The sequence below is a fragment of the Styela clava genome, unplaced genomic scaffold (genome assembly GCF_964204865.1).
Source record: "Styela clava unplaced genomic scaffold, kaStyClav1.hap1.2 HAP1_SCAFFOLD_19, whole genome shotgun sequence".
In the NCBI taxonomy this organism is placed as follows: domain Eukaryota; kingdom Metazoa; phylum Chordata; class Ascidiacea; order Stolidobranchia; family Styelidae; genus Styela; species Styela clava.
This window is the reverse complement of record NW_027556646.1, coordinates 177,501-192,500: the sequence shown is the minus strand read 5'-3', so window position 1 is coordinate 192,500 and position 15,000 is coordinate 177,501. Positions and strand designations below refer to the sequence as shown.

Genomic DNA, 15,000 nt, shown 5'->3' with positions numbered 1-15,000 from the left:
GAGCGCACCCTTTTCTCGGTGGCTGGCGGGCGAGAGAGTGCTGCGTCGCCGGCATCGGCGTCGAAAGAAGCCGAGCCGAAAAAAGTTAAAGTACAAACGTGCAAGCATACTAACCTAACCCTAGGTAAGGCATGTCAGAGCGGAAGACAGTAATTTCGAATGAGCCATGAAAGAGCGGTGCGGGGCCGGTCGGAGCGCACCCTTTTCTCGGTGGCTGGCGGGCGAGAGAGTGCTGCGTCGCCGGCATCGGCGTCGAAAGAAGCCGAGCCGAAAAAAGTTAAAGTACAAACGTGCAAGCATACTAACCTAACCCTAGGTAAGGCATGTCAGAGCGAAAGACAGTAATTTCGAATGAGCCAAGAAAGAGCGGTGCGGGGCCGGTCGGAGCGCACCCTTTTCTCGGTGGTTGGCGGGCGAGAAAGTGCTGCGTCGCCGGCATCGGCGTCGAAAGAAGCCGAGCCAAAAAAAGTTAAAGTACAAACGTGCAAGCATACTAACCTAACCCTAGGTAAGGCATGTCAGAGCGGAAGACAGTAATTTCGAATGAGCCATGAAAGAGCGGTGCGGGGCCGGTCGGAGCGCACCCTTTTCTCGGTGGCTGGCGGGCGAGAGAGTGCTGCGTCGCCGGCATCGGCGTCGAAAGAAGCCGAGCCGAAAAAAGTTAAAGTACAAACGTGCAAGCATACTAACCTAACCCTAGGTAAGGCATGTCAGAGCGAAAGACAGTAAACTCGAATGAGCCATGAAAGAGCGGTGCGGGGCCGGTCGGAGCGCACCCTTTTCTCGGTGGCTGGTGGGCGAGAGAGTGCTGCGTCGCCGGCATCGGCGTCGAAAGAAGCCGAGCCAAAAAAAGTTAAAGTACAAACGTGCAAGCATACTAACCTAACCCTAGGTAAGGCATGTCAGAGCGAAAGACAGTAATTTCGAATGAGCCATGAAAGAGCGGTGCGGGGCCGGTCGGAGCGCACCCTTTTCTCGGTGGCTGGCGGGCGAGAGAGTGCTGCGTCGCCGGCATCGGCGTCGAAAGAAGCCGAGCCGAAAAAAGTTAAAGTACAAACGTGCAAGCATACTAACCTAACCCTAGGTAAGGCATGTCAGAGCGAAAGACAGTAATTTCGAATGAGCCAAGAAAGAGCGGTGCGGGGCCGGTCGGAGCGCACCCTTTTCTCGGTGGCTGGCGGGCGAGAAAGTGCTGCGTCGCCGGCATCGGCGTCGAAAGAAGCCGAGCCAAAAAAAGTTAAAGTACAAACGTGCAAGCATACTAACCTAACCCTAGGTAAGGCATGTCAGAGCGAAAGACAGTAAACTCGAATGAGCCATGAAAGAGCGGTGCGGGGCCGGTCGGAGCGCACCCTTTTCTCGGTGGCTGGCGGGCGAGAGAGTGCTGCGTCGCCGGCATCGGCGTCGAAAGAAGCCGAGCCGAAAAAAGTTAAAGTACAAACGTGCAAGCATACTAACCTAACCCTAGGTAAGGCATGTCAGAGCGAAAGACAGTAATTTCGAATGAGCCAAGAAAGAGCGGTGCGGGGCCGGTCGGAGCGCACCCTTTTCTCGGTGGCTGGCGGGCGAGAGAGTGCTGCGTCGCCGGCATCGGCGTCGAAAGAAGCCGAGCCGAAAAAAGTTAAAGTACAAACGTGCAAGCATACTAACCTAACCCTAGGTAAGGCATGTCAGAGCGAAAGACAGTAAACTCGAATGAGCCATGAAAGAGCGGTGCGGGGCCGGTCGGAGCGCACCCTTTTCTCGGTGGCTGGTGGGCGAGAGAGTGCTGCGTCGCCGGCATCGGCGTCGAAAGAAGCCGAGCCAAAAAAAGTTAAAGTACAAACGTGCAAGCATACTAACCTAACCCTAGGTAAGGCATGTCAGAGCGAAAGACAGTAATTTCGAATGAGCCATGAAAGAGCGGTGCGGGGCCGGTCGGAGCGCACCCTTTTCTCGGTGGCTGGCGGGCGAGAGAGTGCTGCGTCGCCGGCATCGGCGTCGAAAGAAGCCGAGCCGAAAAAAGTTAAAGTACAAACGTGCAAGCATACTAACCTAACCCTAGGTAAGGCATGTCAGAGCGAAAGACAGTAAACTCGAATGAGCCATGAAAGAGCGGTGCGGGGCCGGTCGGAGCGCACCCTTTTCTCGGTGGCTGGCGGGCGAGAGAGTGCTGCGTCGCCGGCATCGGCGTCGAAAGAAGCCGAGCCGAAAAAAGTTAAAGTACAAACGTGCAAGCATACTAACCTAACCCTAGGTAAGGCATGTCAGAGCGAAAGACAGTAAACTCGAATGAGCCATGAAAGAGCGGTGCGGGGCCGGTCGGAGCGCACCCTTTTCTCGGTGGCTGGTGGGCGAGAGAGTGCTGCGTCGCCGGCATCGGCGTCGAAAGAAGCCGAGCCAAAAAAAGTTAAAGTACAAACGTGCAAGCATACTAACCTAACCCTAGGTAAGGCATGTCAGAGCGAAAGACAGTAATTTCGAATGAGCCAAGAAAGAGCGGTGCGGGGCCGGTCGGAGCGCACCCTTTTCTCGGTGGCTGGCGGGCGAGAAAGTGCTGCGTCGCCGGCATCGGCGTCGAAAGAAGCCGAGCCGAAAAAAGTTAAAGTACAAACGTGCAAGCATACTAACCTAACCCTAGGTAAGGCATGTCAGAGCGAAAGACAGTAAACTCGAATGAGCCATGAAAGAGCGGTGCGGGGCCGGTCGGAGCGCACCCTTTTCTCGGTGGCTGGCGGGCGAGAGAGTGCTGCGTCGCCGGCATCGGCGTCGAAAGAAGCCGAGCCGAAAAAAGTTAAAGTACAAACGTGCAAGCATACTAACCTAACCCTAGGTAAGGCATGTCAGAGCGAAAGACAGTAATTTCGAATGAGCCAAGAAAGAGCGGTGCGGGGCCGGTCGGAGCGCACCCTTTTCTCGGTGGCTGGCGGGCGAGAGAGTGCTGCGTCGCCGGCATCGGCGTCGAAAGAAGCCGAGCCGAAAAAAGTTAAAGTACAAACGTGCAAGCATACTAACCTAACCCTAGGTAAGGCATGTCAGAGCGAAAGACAGTAAACTCGAATGAGCCATGAAAGAGCGGTGCGGGGCCGGTCGGAGCGCACCCTTTTCTCGGTGGCTGGTGGGCGAGAGAGTGCTGCGTCGCCGGCATCGGCGTCGAAAGAAGCCGAGCCAAAAAAAGTTAAAGTACAAACGTGCAAGCATACTAACCTAACCCTAGGTAAGGCATGTCAGAGCGAAAGACAGTAATTTCGAATGAGCCATGAAAGAGCGGTGCGGGGCCGGTCGGAGCGCACCCTTTTCTCGGTGGCTGGCGGGCGAGAGAGTGCTGCGTCGCCGGCATCGGCGTCGAAAGAAGCCGAGCCGAAAAAAGTTAAAGTACAAACGTGCAAGCATACTAACCTAACCCTAGGTAAGGCATGTCAGAGCGAAAGACAGTAATTTCGAATGAGCCAAGAAAGAGCGGTGCGGGGCCGGTCGGAGCGCACCCTTTTCTCGGTGGCTGGCGGGCGAGAAAGTGCTGCGTCGCCGGCATCGGCGTCGAAAGAAGCCGAGCCAAAAAAAGTTAAAGTACAAACGTGCAAGCATACTAACCTAACCCTAGGTAAGGCATGTCAGAGCGGAAGACAGTAATTTCGAATGAGCCATGAAAGAGCGGTGCGGGGCCGGTCGGAGCGCACCCTTTTCTCGGTGGCTGGCGGGCGAGAGAGTGCTGCGTCGCCGGCATCGGCGTCGAAAGAAGCCGAGCCGAAAAAAGTTAAAGTACAAACGTGCAAGCATACTAACCTAACCCTAGGTAAGGCATGTCAGAGCGAAAGACAGTAATTTCGAATGAGCCAAGAAAGAGCGGTGCGGGGCCGGTCGGAGCGCACCCTTTTCTCGGTGGTTGGCGGGCGAGAAAGTGCTGCGTCGCCGGCATCGGCGTCGAAAGAAGCCGAGCCAAAAAAAGTTAAAGTACAAACGTGCAAGCATACTAACCTAACCCTAGGTAAGGCATGTCAGAGCGGAAGACAGTAATTTCGAATGAGCCATGAAAGAGCGGTGCGGGGCCGGTCGGAGCGCACCCTTTTCTCGGTGGCTGGCGGGCGAGAGAGTGCTGCGTCGCCGGCATCGGCGTCGAAAGAAGCCGAGCCGAAAAAAGTTAAAGTACAAACGTGCAAGCATACTAACCTAACCCTAGGTAAGGCATGCCAGAGCGAAAGACAGTAAACTCGAATGAGCCATGAAAGAGCGGTGCGGGGCCGGTCGGAGCGCACCCTTTTCTCGGTGGCTGGTGGGCGAGAGAGTGCTGCGTCGCCGGCATCGGCGTCGAAAGAAGCCGAGCCAAAAAAAGTTAAAGTACAAACGTGCAAGCATACTAACCTAACCCTAGGTAAGGCATGTCAGAGCGAAAGACAGTAATTTCGAATGAGCCAAGAAAGAGCGGTGCGGGGCCGGTCGGAGCGCACCCTTTTCTCGGTGGCTGGCGGGCGAGAAAGTGCTGCGTCGCCGGCATCGGCGTCGAAAGAAGCCGAGCCGAAAAAAGTTAAAGTACAAACGTGCAAGCATACTAACCTAACCCTAGGTAAGGCATGTCAGAGCGAAAGACAGTAAACTCGAATGAGCCATGAAAGAGCGGTGCGGGGCCGGTCGGAGCGCACCCTTTTCTCGGTGGCTGGCGGGCGAGAGAGTGCTGCGTCGCCGGCATCGGCGTCGAAAGAAGCCGAGCCGAAAAAAGTTAAAGTACAAACGTGCAAGCATACTAACCTAACCCTAGGTAAGGCATGTCAGAGCGAAAGACAGTAATTTCGAATGAGCCAAGAAAGAGCGGTGCGGGGCCGGTCGGAGCGCACCCTTTTCTCGGTGGCTGGCGGGCGAGAGAGTGCTGCGTCGCCGGCATCGGCGTCGAAAGAAGCCGAGCCGAAAAAAGTTAAAGTACAAACGTGCAAGCATACTAACCTAACCCTAGGTAAGGCATGTCAGAGCGAAAGACAGTAAACTCGAATGAGCCATGAAAGAGCGGTGCGGGGCCGGTCGGAGCGCACCCTTTTCTCGGTGGCTGGTGGGCGAGAGAGTGCTGCGTCGCCGGCATCGGCGTCGAAAGAAGCCGAGCCAAAAAAAGTTAAAGTACAAACGTGCAAGCATACTAACCTAACCCTAGGTAAGGCATGTCAGAGCGAAAGACAGTAATTTCGAATGAGCCATGAAAGAGCGGTGCGGGGCCGGTCGGAGCGCACCCTTTTCTCGGTGGCTGGCGGGCGAGAGAGTGCTGCGTCGCCGGCATCGGCGTCGAAAGAAGCCGAGCCGAAAAAAGTTAAAGTACAAACGTGCAAGCATACTAACCTAACCCTAGGTAAGGCATGTCAGAGCGAAAGACAGTAATTTCGAATGAGCCAAGAAAGAGCGGTGCGGGGCCGGTCGGAGCGCACCCTTTTCTCGGTGGCTGGCGGGCGAGAAAGTGCTGCGTCGCCGGCATCGGCGTCGAAAGAAGCCGAGCCAAAAAAAGTTAAAGTACAAACGTGCAAGCATACTAACCTAACCCTAGGTAAGGCATGTCAGAGCGGAAGACAGTAATTTCGAATGAGCCATGAAAGAGCGGTGCGGGGCCGGTCGGAGCGCACCCTTTTCTCGGTGGCTGGCGGGCGAGAGAGTGCTGCGTCGCCGGCATCGGCGTCGAAAGAAGCCGAGCCGAAAAAAGTTAAAGTACAAACGTGCAAGCATACTAACCTAACCCTAGGTAAGGCATGTCAGAGCGAAAGACAGTAATTTCGAATGAGCCAAGAAAGAGCGGTGCGGGGCCGGTCGGAGCGCACCCTTTTCTCGGTGGTTGGCGGGCGAGAAAGTGCTGCGTCGCCGGCATCGGCGTCGAAAGAAGCCGAGCCAAAAAAAGTTAAAGTACAAACGTGCAAGCATACTAACCTAACCCTAGGTAAGGCATGTCAGAGCGGAAGACAGTAATTTCGAATGAGCCATGAAAGAGCGGTGCGGGGCCGGTCGGAGCGCACCCTTTTCTCGGTGGCTGGCGGGCGAGAGAGTGCTGCGTCGCCGGCATCGGCGTCGAAAGAAGCCGAGCCGAAAAAAGTTAAAGTACAAACGTGCAAGCATACTAACCTAACCCTAGGTAAGGCATGTCAGAGCGAAAGACAGTAAACTCGAATGAGCCATGAAAGAGCGGTGCGGGGCCGGTCGGAGCGCACCCTTTTCTCGGTGGCTGGTGGGCGAGAGAGTGCTGCGTCGCCGGCATCGGCGTCGAAAGAAGCCGAGCCAAAAAAAGTTAAAGTACAAACGTGCAAGCATACTAACCTAACCCTAGGTAAGGCATGTCAGAGCGAAAGACAGTAATTTCGAATGAGCCAAGAAAGAGCGGTGCGGGGCCGGTCGGAGCGCACCCTTTTCTCGGTGGCTGGCGGGCGAGAAAGTGCTGCGTCGCCGGCATCGGCGTCGAAAGAAGCCGAGCCGAAAAAAGTTAAAGTACAAACGTGCAAGCATACTAACCTAACCCTAGGTAAGGCATGTCAGAGCGAAAGACAGTAAACTCGAATGAGCCATGAAAGAGCGGTGCGGGGCCGGTCGGAGCGCACCCTTTTCTCGGTGGCTGGCGGGCGAGAGAGTGCTGCGTCGCCGGCATCGGCGTCGAAAGAAGCCGAGCCGAAAAAAGTTAAAGTACAAACGTGCAAGCATACTAACCTAACCCTAGGTAAGGCATGTCAGAGCGAAAGACAGTAATTTCGAATGAGCCAAGAAAGAGCGGTGCGGGGCCGGTCGGAGCGCACCCTTTTCTCGGTGGCTGGCGGGCGAGAGAGTGCTGCGTCGCCGGCATCGGCGTCGAAAGAAGCCGAGCCGAAAAAAGTTAAAGTACAAACGTGCAAGCATACTAACCTAACCCTAGGTAAGGCATGTCAGAGCGAAAGACAGTAAACTCGAATGAGCCATGAAAGAGCGGTGCGGGGCCGGTCGGAGCGCACCCTTTTCTCGGTGGCTGGTGGGCGAGAGAGTGCTGCGTCGCCGGCATCGGCGTCGAAAGAAGCCGAGCCAAAAAAAGTTAAAGTACAAACGTGCAAGCATACTAACCTAACCCTAGGTAAGGCATGTCAGAGCGAAAGACAGTAATTTCGAATGAGCCATGAAAGAGCGGTGCGGGGCCGGTCGGAGCGCACCCTTTTCTCGGTGGCTGGCGGGCGAGAGAGTGCTGCGTCGCCGGCATCGGCGTCGAAAGAAGCCGAGCCGAAAAAAGTTAAAGTACAAACGTGCAAGCATACTAACTTAACCCTAGGTAAGGCATGTCAGAGCGAAAGACAGTAATTTCGAATGAGCCAAGAAAGAGCGGTGCGGGGCCGGTCGGAGCGCACCCTTTTCTCGGTGGCTGGCGGGCGAGAAAGTGCTGCGTCGCCGGCATCGGCGTCGAAAGAAGCCGAGCCAAAAAAAGTTAAAGTACAAACGTGCAAGCATACTAACCTAACCCTAGGTAAGGCATGTCAGAGCGAAAGACAGTAATTTCGAATGAGCCATGAAAGAGCGGTGCGGGGCCGGTCGGAGCGCACCCTTTTCTCGGTGGCTGGCGGGCGAGAGAGTGCTGCGTCGCCGGCATCGGCGTCGAAAGAAGCCGAGCCAAAAAAAGTTAAAGTACAAACGTGCAAGCATACTAACCTAACCCTAGGTAAGGCATGTCAGAGCGAAAGACAGTAATTTCGAATGAGCTAAGAAAGAGCGGTGCGGGGCCGGTCGGAGCGCACCCTTTTCTCGGTGGCTGGCGGGCGAGAGAGTGCTGCGTCGCCGGCATCGGCGTCGAAAGAAGCCGAGCCGAAAAAAGTTAAAGTACAAACGCGATGCTAATGAGCGAGCCGTTGTCTCGACTAATATGTAGGGGGCGTTCGATCGAGCGTCTGGCTTGAGCGCTTGTCGGCCTAGCAGAACGGTCGCATTGTTATGCCCGGGTTTTAGGCACCGCTGCAGGCGGCCGGCAGAGCTCTTGTTTGTGCGAAACTGAATGGATCGAGCCCGAGAGAGGGCGAGCAAAGAAAAAACGCAAATCGCTCCGCCTGGCACTGCCGGCGAGAGCGTGGACGTCGCGGCCAGCGACTGTCGAAGCTGAGTACGGCCGCAGGCGATTGCCTCGGTCTTAAACGAATGCGACGAGCACGCGCCGGGCGGCCCAGCAAGGGCCGAGCGCAGCTGTCGCAGCTATCTGGTTGATCCTGCCAGTAGTGATATGCTTGTCTCAAAGATTAAGCCATGCAGGTGCAAGTACGAGTTCTCGTAAAGCGAAACTGCGAATGGCTCATTAAATCAGTCTTGGTTTATTTGGTCTCGTAAGCGAAGTGGATAACTGTGGTAATTCTAGAGCTAATACATGCATTAAGCGCCGACTTCGGGAGGCGCGCTTTTATCAGATCAAAACCGACCGGGTTCGTCCTGTGACGTTTGATGACTCTGGATAACCACGCGGATCGTACGGTCTCTGCACCGACGACGTATCATTCAAGTGTCTGCCCTATCAACTGTCGAAGGTACGCTACGTGCCTACCTTTGTGATAACGGGTAACGGGGAATCAGGGTTCGATTCCGGAGAGGGAGCCTGAGAAACGGCTACCACATCCAAGGAAGGCAGCAGGCGCGCAAATTACCCATTCCCGACACGGGGAGGTAGTGACGAAAAATAACAATACAGGACTCTAACGAGGCCCTGTAATTGGAATGAGTACATCCTAAAACTCTTAACGAGTATCCATTGGAGGGCAAGTCTGGTGCCAGCAGCCGCGGTAATTCCAGCTCCAACAGTGTATGCTAAAGTTGTTGCGGTTGAAAAGCTCGTAGTTGGATTTTGGGCGAGCGCCGCCGGTCCGTCGCAAGGCGTGTCACTGGTTGCGTTCGCCTCACCTTCGGTTCTCCGTCGGTGCTCTTGACTGAGTGTCGGCGGTGGCCGATAAGTTTACTTTGAAAAAATTAGAGTGTTCAAAGCAGGCTGTTCGCCTGCATAGTGTTGCATGGAATAATGGAATAGGACCTCGGTTCTATTTTGTTGGTTTTCGGAGCACGAGGTAATGATTAAGAGGGACAGACGGGGGCGTCCGTACTCTGCCGTTAGAGGTGAAATTCTTGGATCGGCGGAAGACGAACTACTGCGAAAGCATTCGCCAAGAATGTTTTCTTTAATCAAGAGCGAAAGTCAGAGGTTCGAAGACGATCAGATACCGTCCTAGTTCTGACTATAAACGATGCCAACTAGCGATCGGGAGGCGTTACCATGACGACCTTTCCGGCAGCTTCCGGGAAACCAAAGTCTTTGGGTTCCGGGGGAAGTATGGTTGCAAAGCTGAAACTTAAAGGAATTGACGGAAGGGCACCACCAGGAGTGGAGCCTGCGGCTTAATTTGACTCAACACGGGGAAACTCACCCGGCCCGGACACAGGTAGGATTGACAGATTGAGAGCTCTTTCTTGATTCTGTGGGTGGTGGTGCATGGCCGTTCTTAGTTGGTGGAGCGATTTGTCTGGTTAATTCCGATAACGAACGAGACTCTGGCATGCTAAATAGTTACGCGACCTTCTCGGTCGGCGTCTAACTTCTTAGAGGGACTAGTGGCGTTTAGCCACACGAGATTGAGCAATAACAGGTCTGTGATGCCCTTAGATGTCCGGGGCCGCACGCGCGCTACACTGAGTGAAGCAGCGAGTGTCTAACCTAGGCCGAAAGGTCCGGGTAACCCGTTGAACCTCATTCGTGATTGGGATAGGGACTTGCAATTGTTTCCCTTGAACGAGGAATTCCCAGTAAGCGCAAGTCATCAACTTGCGTTGATTACGTCCCTGCCCTTTGTACACACCGCCCGTCGCTACTACCGATTGAATGGTTTAGTGAGATCCTTGGATCGGCCCCGTCGCGGCTGGCAACGGCCGCGTCGGCGTGTCGAGAAGACGATCAAACTTGATCATTTAGAGGAAGTAAAAGTCGTAACAAGGTTTCCGTAGGTGAACCTGCGGAAGGATCATTACCGAAAGTGGTGGTAGGCCCCGGCCGACCGCGCACTTAATTGTCTTTGGGTGCCGCCGAGAGGGCGGCCGTCAATCGGGGTTCCGCCCCGTGCGACACGCGTAACACGTTGGCATAGCAAGGCAGCCGAGTGCGATGGTGGCTTCTGGGCACCGCGCTCGATGTGCCGCCGGCCCAGCCCGGCGGTCGCTCGGCGCCGTTTGTTGGTGTTTTTGTGCAGTTGTTGTCGGTGGTGGTTTTGTGGTCGATCCCACAGTGTGACGTCCGCGCGCTTCGGCGCCGGGCGAAACGTCGAGGACGACTCTTAACGGTGGATCACTCGGCTCGCGAGTCGATGAAGGACGCAGCCAAGTGCGAGAAGTAATGTGAATTGCAGAACACATTGAACGTCGACCTTCTGAACGCGAATTGCGGTCTCGGTTCAATCCCGGGACCGCGTCTGCCTCAGGGTCGCGTTCGTCCTCACCCGAGGGCCGTCGCCTGGCCTCTGCGAAGACGGCCGGGCGTCGCCCCAAGTTGAAGCGGTCGCCGAGCTTTCTCGGCGCGACCGCGTGTCCCGTACACCGCCGGCGCCCCTCGACGTGTTCAACTACGTTCGAGGGGCGGGTCCAGGTCGGTCGGTCCGGTCACGAGATCAAGACCGACCGTGGGCCAAGGCGGCGACGGTACGCGCTCGGTCGGCGCCGGCGGCGACGACTTGCGATGCCAGCGGGCCGTGTAAGAAGCGGCCCGCTTGACACATACGACCTGAGTTCAGGCGAGAGCACCCGCTGAATTTAAGCATATTATTAAGCGGAGGAAAAGAAACCAACAGGGATTCCCTGAGTAACGGCGAGTGAACCGGGAAGAGTCCAGCGTCGAATCTGCGCGCTTTTCGAGCGCGCCGAGTTGTGACGTACGGAAGTCCCAGTGCGGCTGACGGCGAGCGCCGGTGTCCTTCTGATCGAGGCCTCGTCCCACGGCGGGTGTTAGGCCCATAGGGGCGCTTGCCTTGGCCGCTTCGGGTCTTCTCGGAGTCGGGTTGTTTGGGAATGCAGCCCAAAGCGGGTGGTAAACTCCACCTAAGACTAAATACGGTCGCGAGACCGATAGCGGACAAGTACCGTGAGGGAAAGTTGAAAAGCACTTTGAAGAGAGAGTTCAAGAGTACGTGAAACCGTTGAGAGGCAAACGGGAGGGCCCGTCAGGTCGCCGGCTCGCTTTCAGTTGGGTGCGGGGGCGCGCCGTCTCGGTTCGCGGACGCTTAAGGCGCCGCTGCCGAGTCGGCTCGCGCACCGTCTCAGCGCACTAGCGACCGGCGCGGGTCACGACCGGTTTGCCGTCGGTCTAAGTCCCCGCGCGAAGGTGGCCTCCGCTCCGGCGGGGGTGTTACAGCGCGCGGGCGGTGCGGCCCGGCGGCGGATCGAGGAAAGGATGCCGCGCGCTCTCTGTGTGCGGCCGTCGCCGTTCGGCTGGCTTGTCGTTCGCCTGCACTGTACGCAGTGCCGGTGTTCGGCGGGCTGCCGCTTCGGTGGCGCGCCGTCGACGCGCTCGGGGTCCGTGGCCACGTCGGCCACCCTCCCGACCCGTCTTGAAACACGGACCAAGGAGTCTAACATGAGCGCGAGTCGTCGAGTGGTTCGAGACTCGCAGGCGAAATGAAAGTGAAGGCGGCCTTTGGCCGAACGAGGTCGGACCCGGAGCCCCGTGCGGGCGCCGGCGCACGACCGGCCGATCGCACCCGCTCTGCCGGGGCGGTCGCGCAAGAGCGTCCATGTTGGGACCCGAAAGATGGTGAACTATGCCTGGGAAGGTCGAAGCCAGAGGAAACTCTGGTGGAGGACCGTAGCGATTCTGACGTGCAAATCGATCGTCCTATTTGGGTATAGGGGCGAAAGACTAATCGAACCATCTAGTAGCTGGTTCCTTCCGAAGTTTCCCTCAGGATAGCTGGCGCTTTGTCGCAGTTTTATCTGGTAAAGCGAATGATTAGAGGCCTTGGGGACGAAACGTCCTCAACCTATTCTCAAACTTTAAATTGGTAAGAAGCCCGGCTCGCTTAATTGGAGTCGGGCGCCTCGAATGCGAGTGCCCAGTGGGCCACTCTTGGTAAGCAGGACTGGCGATGCGGGATGAACCGAACGCCGGGTTAAGGCGCCCGACGCGACGCTCATCAGAGCCCACAAAAGGTGTTGGTTGATCTAGACAGCAGGACGGTGGCCATGGAAGTCGGAATCCGCTAAGGAGTGTGTAACAACTCACCTGCCGAATCAACCAGCCCTGAAAATGGATGGCGCTGGAGCGTCGGGCCTATACCCGGCCGTCGCGACGACACGGGCCGTTCCACGGCGCTATGTCGCGACGAGTAGGAAGGCCGCGGCGGCGGGCGTCGAAGCGTCGAGCGAGAGCTCGCGTGGAGCAGCCGTCGGTGCAGATCTTGGTGGTAGTAGCAAATATTCAAATGAGAGCTTTGAAGGTCGAAGAGGAGAAGGGTTCCATGTGAACAGCAGTTGAACATGGGTCAGTCGGCCCTAAGGAACAAGCGAACGCAGTTCGACGGGGGGCGTTGCTCGTCTTCGCCCCCGGTGTCCGAAAGGGAATCTGGTTAATATTCCCGAGCCTCGACACGGAGATTGGCGCTTCGGCGCCCGGTGCGGCAACGCAACCGAACTCGGAGACGCTGGCGTGGGTCCCGGGAAGAGTTCTCTTTTCTTGGTAAGGAGCGCAGGCCCTGGAATCGGTTCGCCCGGAGATAGGGCTGGCAGCTCCGTAAAGCACCGCGTCTCTTGCGGTGTCCGGTGAACCCGCGTCGGCCCTTGAAAATCCGAGGGAGATGGTGTAATTGTCGTGCGAGGCCGTACCCATATCCGCAGCAGGTCTCCAAGGTGAACAGCCTCTGGCCGACGGAACAATGTAGGCAAGGGAAGTCGGCAAATCAGATCCGTAACTTCGGGAAAAGGATTGGCTCTAAGGGCTGGGTCGGTCGGGCTGAGGTACAAAGCGGATGCCGGGACTTGACCGGACTGGGCGAACGCTTGCCGCTTCACGGCGGCCGGCGTGAGCTCGGACCTGCGTCCGGTCCCTATCCGTGGACTGCCGCAGCTGCGCGGGCCTCGCGGCTCGCTTCGGCCGGCGTCGAACAGCCAACTTAGAACTGGTACGGACCAGGGGAATCCGACTGTTTAATTAAAACAAAGCATCGCGATGGCCGCAACCCGGTGTTGACGCGATGTGATTTCTGCCCAGTGCTCTGAATGTCAAAGTGAAGAAATTCAACCAAGCGCGGGTAAACGGCGGGAGTAACTATGACTCTCTTAAGGTTTGCTCCGCATTGGAGTAAACCATGTGCCTATCCGGGGCCTCCACGTGGCGAGAGTCGGGCAATGCCTTCGGTATCCTTGGTAGCTAAAATCGGATAGGTTTTATAGTCCATCTGGGGCTACCAACCCCATTCGGACTTAACCCAAACCCGGTAGCTCAAAAATAAACGAAAAAATATCCACTGAACCCCCTGCCACTGCGGGGGGATGTGGTTTGGACCCAGCCGGGAACCAGAAAAGTAGTGGCACATTTTTCTTGTCTTTTCCATGCCCTGACTGTGACCGTGAATTTACCACCAAGACCGGTCTCGGACTGCATAGGAGAAGCAAACATGCGATCAACTTCCATCTAGATCATGTCCCTAAACGATCTCGAGCGAGGTGGAATCATGAGGAGGACTTTTTGCTAGCGAAAGAAGATCTACGCCTAGACAAGGAGGGCATTAAAAAAAACCGATATGCCTTCCTGCAAAAGGTCCTCCCCCACCGCTCACTGGATGCTATTAAATCGAGAATTAAGCGAGGAGAATATAAAGACCTAAAGAGAAAGGTCGGGGTAGGCAAAGAGGCAGAGCCAAGGCTTGAACAACACGAGATGCTGCAGCCAATGCTCGAAAAACATGAGATACGGCCTCAAGAACCCAAGGTACAAAGCCTACCATCCTTGCATATGCGTCCGGAAGATGCCGCCTCTGAGAGCAGTTGGAAACATACCATATGGGCATACCTCGATTCCCTAGGAATATCAGAGCATAATTCCTGGGGAGCCCCGCTGCTCGACGAGGCCATTCAGCTAAAACTCGATGGGGACGAGTTGAGGTCAATACTTGATGAACACGCTTCGGAGATGACCTCCCGCTCATCAGCTTCCAATCGGGGATCACACCGATCCCCACCGAAGCAACATCCTAGGAAGCTATCTAATCGGCAGAAGCGCAGGCTAGAATATAAAAAGGTTCAGAACTTGTTCCGCAAGAAACGAACCTCCTGCGCTGAGCTGGTATTGAGTGGGGCATGGAAAACGAACATCGCCGAAGGGAATGGACCTGCCAGAAATGACTTGACATCATTCTGGAGAAACATCATGGAAGCTCCGAAAATAGAAGACAACCGACCGGTCACCGCGATAAGACCTACGGCATGGGAGGTGATTGAACCTATAACGAAGGAGGTAGTCCGAGATACTCTAAAAGGACTAACCGAATCATCTCCTGGACCGGACGGAGTCTCTCTTCGGATGCTAAAGTCCATTCCCTTGAGCACCATCACGAAGATGTTCAATCTGTGGATGTTGAGCTGTAGTCAACCCCGATCCCTGCGGAAATCAAGAACCATCTTGATTCCTAAAGTGTCCTCCCCGACAAACCCGGGGGAATTCAGACCTATTACAATAGGTCCGATGATAACCCGGGTCTACCACAAGATCTTGGGAAGGCGGCTCGGTGAATGCTTCCCTCTCAAACCGATTCAACGGGCATTCCGTCCTACGGACGGCTGTGCAGAGAATATTATGCTGCTAGATGCCCTGTTGGAAAATGCAAGGCAGCAACAAAATCCGTTGCAATTAGCATTTTTGGACTTGAGGAAAGCGTTTGACTCGGTTCACCATTCGAGTATTAGACGCGCTGCCATAAGGATGGGAACACCACCACCTATGGTAGCTTACATTACGAGTTGCTACGTTGAGGCTGTAACAACGATACATGGTGTCGAGGTGCACCAGAACACCGGTGTAAAGCAGGGTGACCCCCTATC

The 15,000-nt window shown here is 55.8% G+C and overlaps 2 non-coding genes and 1 pseudogene across 2 annotated transcripts; all 3 read left to right on the top strand.

The window, feature by feature from the left end:
• Positions 1 to 8,137: 8,137 nt before the first annotated feature.
• LOC144419449 (small subunit ribosomal RNA) lies at positions 8,138 to 9,947 on the top strand. Its single transcript, XR_013474070.1, has one exon. It is a non-coding gene; the product is annotated as a small subunit ribosomal RNA (ribosomal RNA).
• A 298-nt stretch (positions 9,948 to 10,245) lies between these two features.
• LOC144419422 (5.8S ribosomal RNA) lies at positions 10,246 to 10,399 on the top strand. Its single transcript, XR_013474043.1, has one exon. It is a non-coding gene; the product is annotated as a 5.8S ribosomal RNA (ribosomal RNA).
• Positions 10,400 to 10,689: 290 nt separating this feature from the next.
• Positions 10,690 to 15,000, top strand: part of LOC144419414 (large subunit ribosomal RNA) — a 7,241-nt pseudogene continuing 2,930 nt past the window's right edge.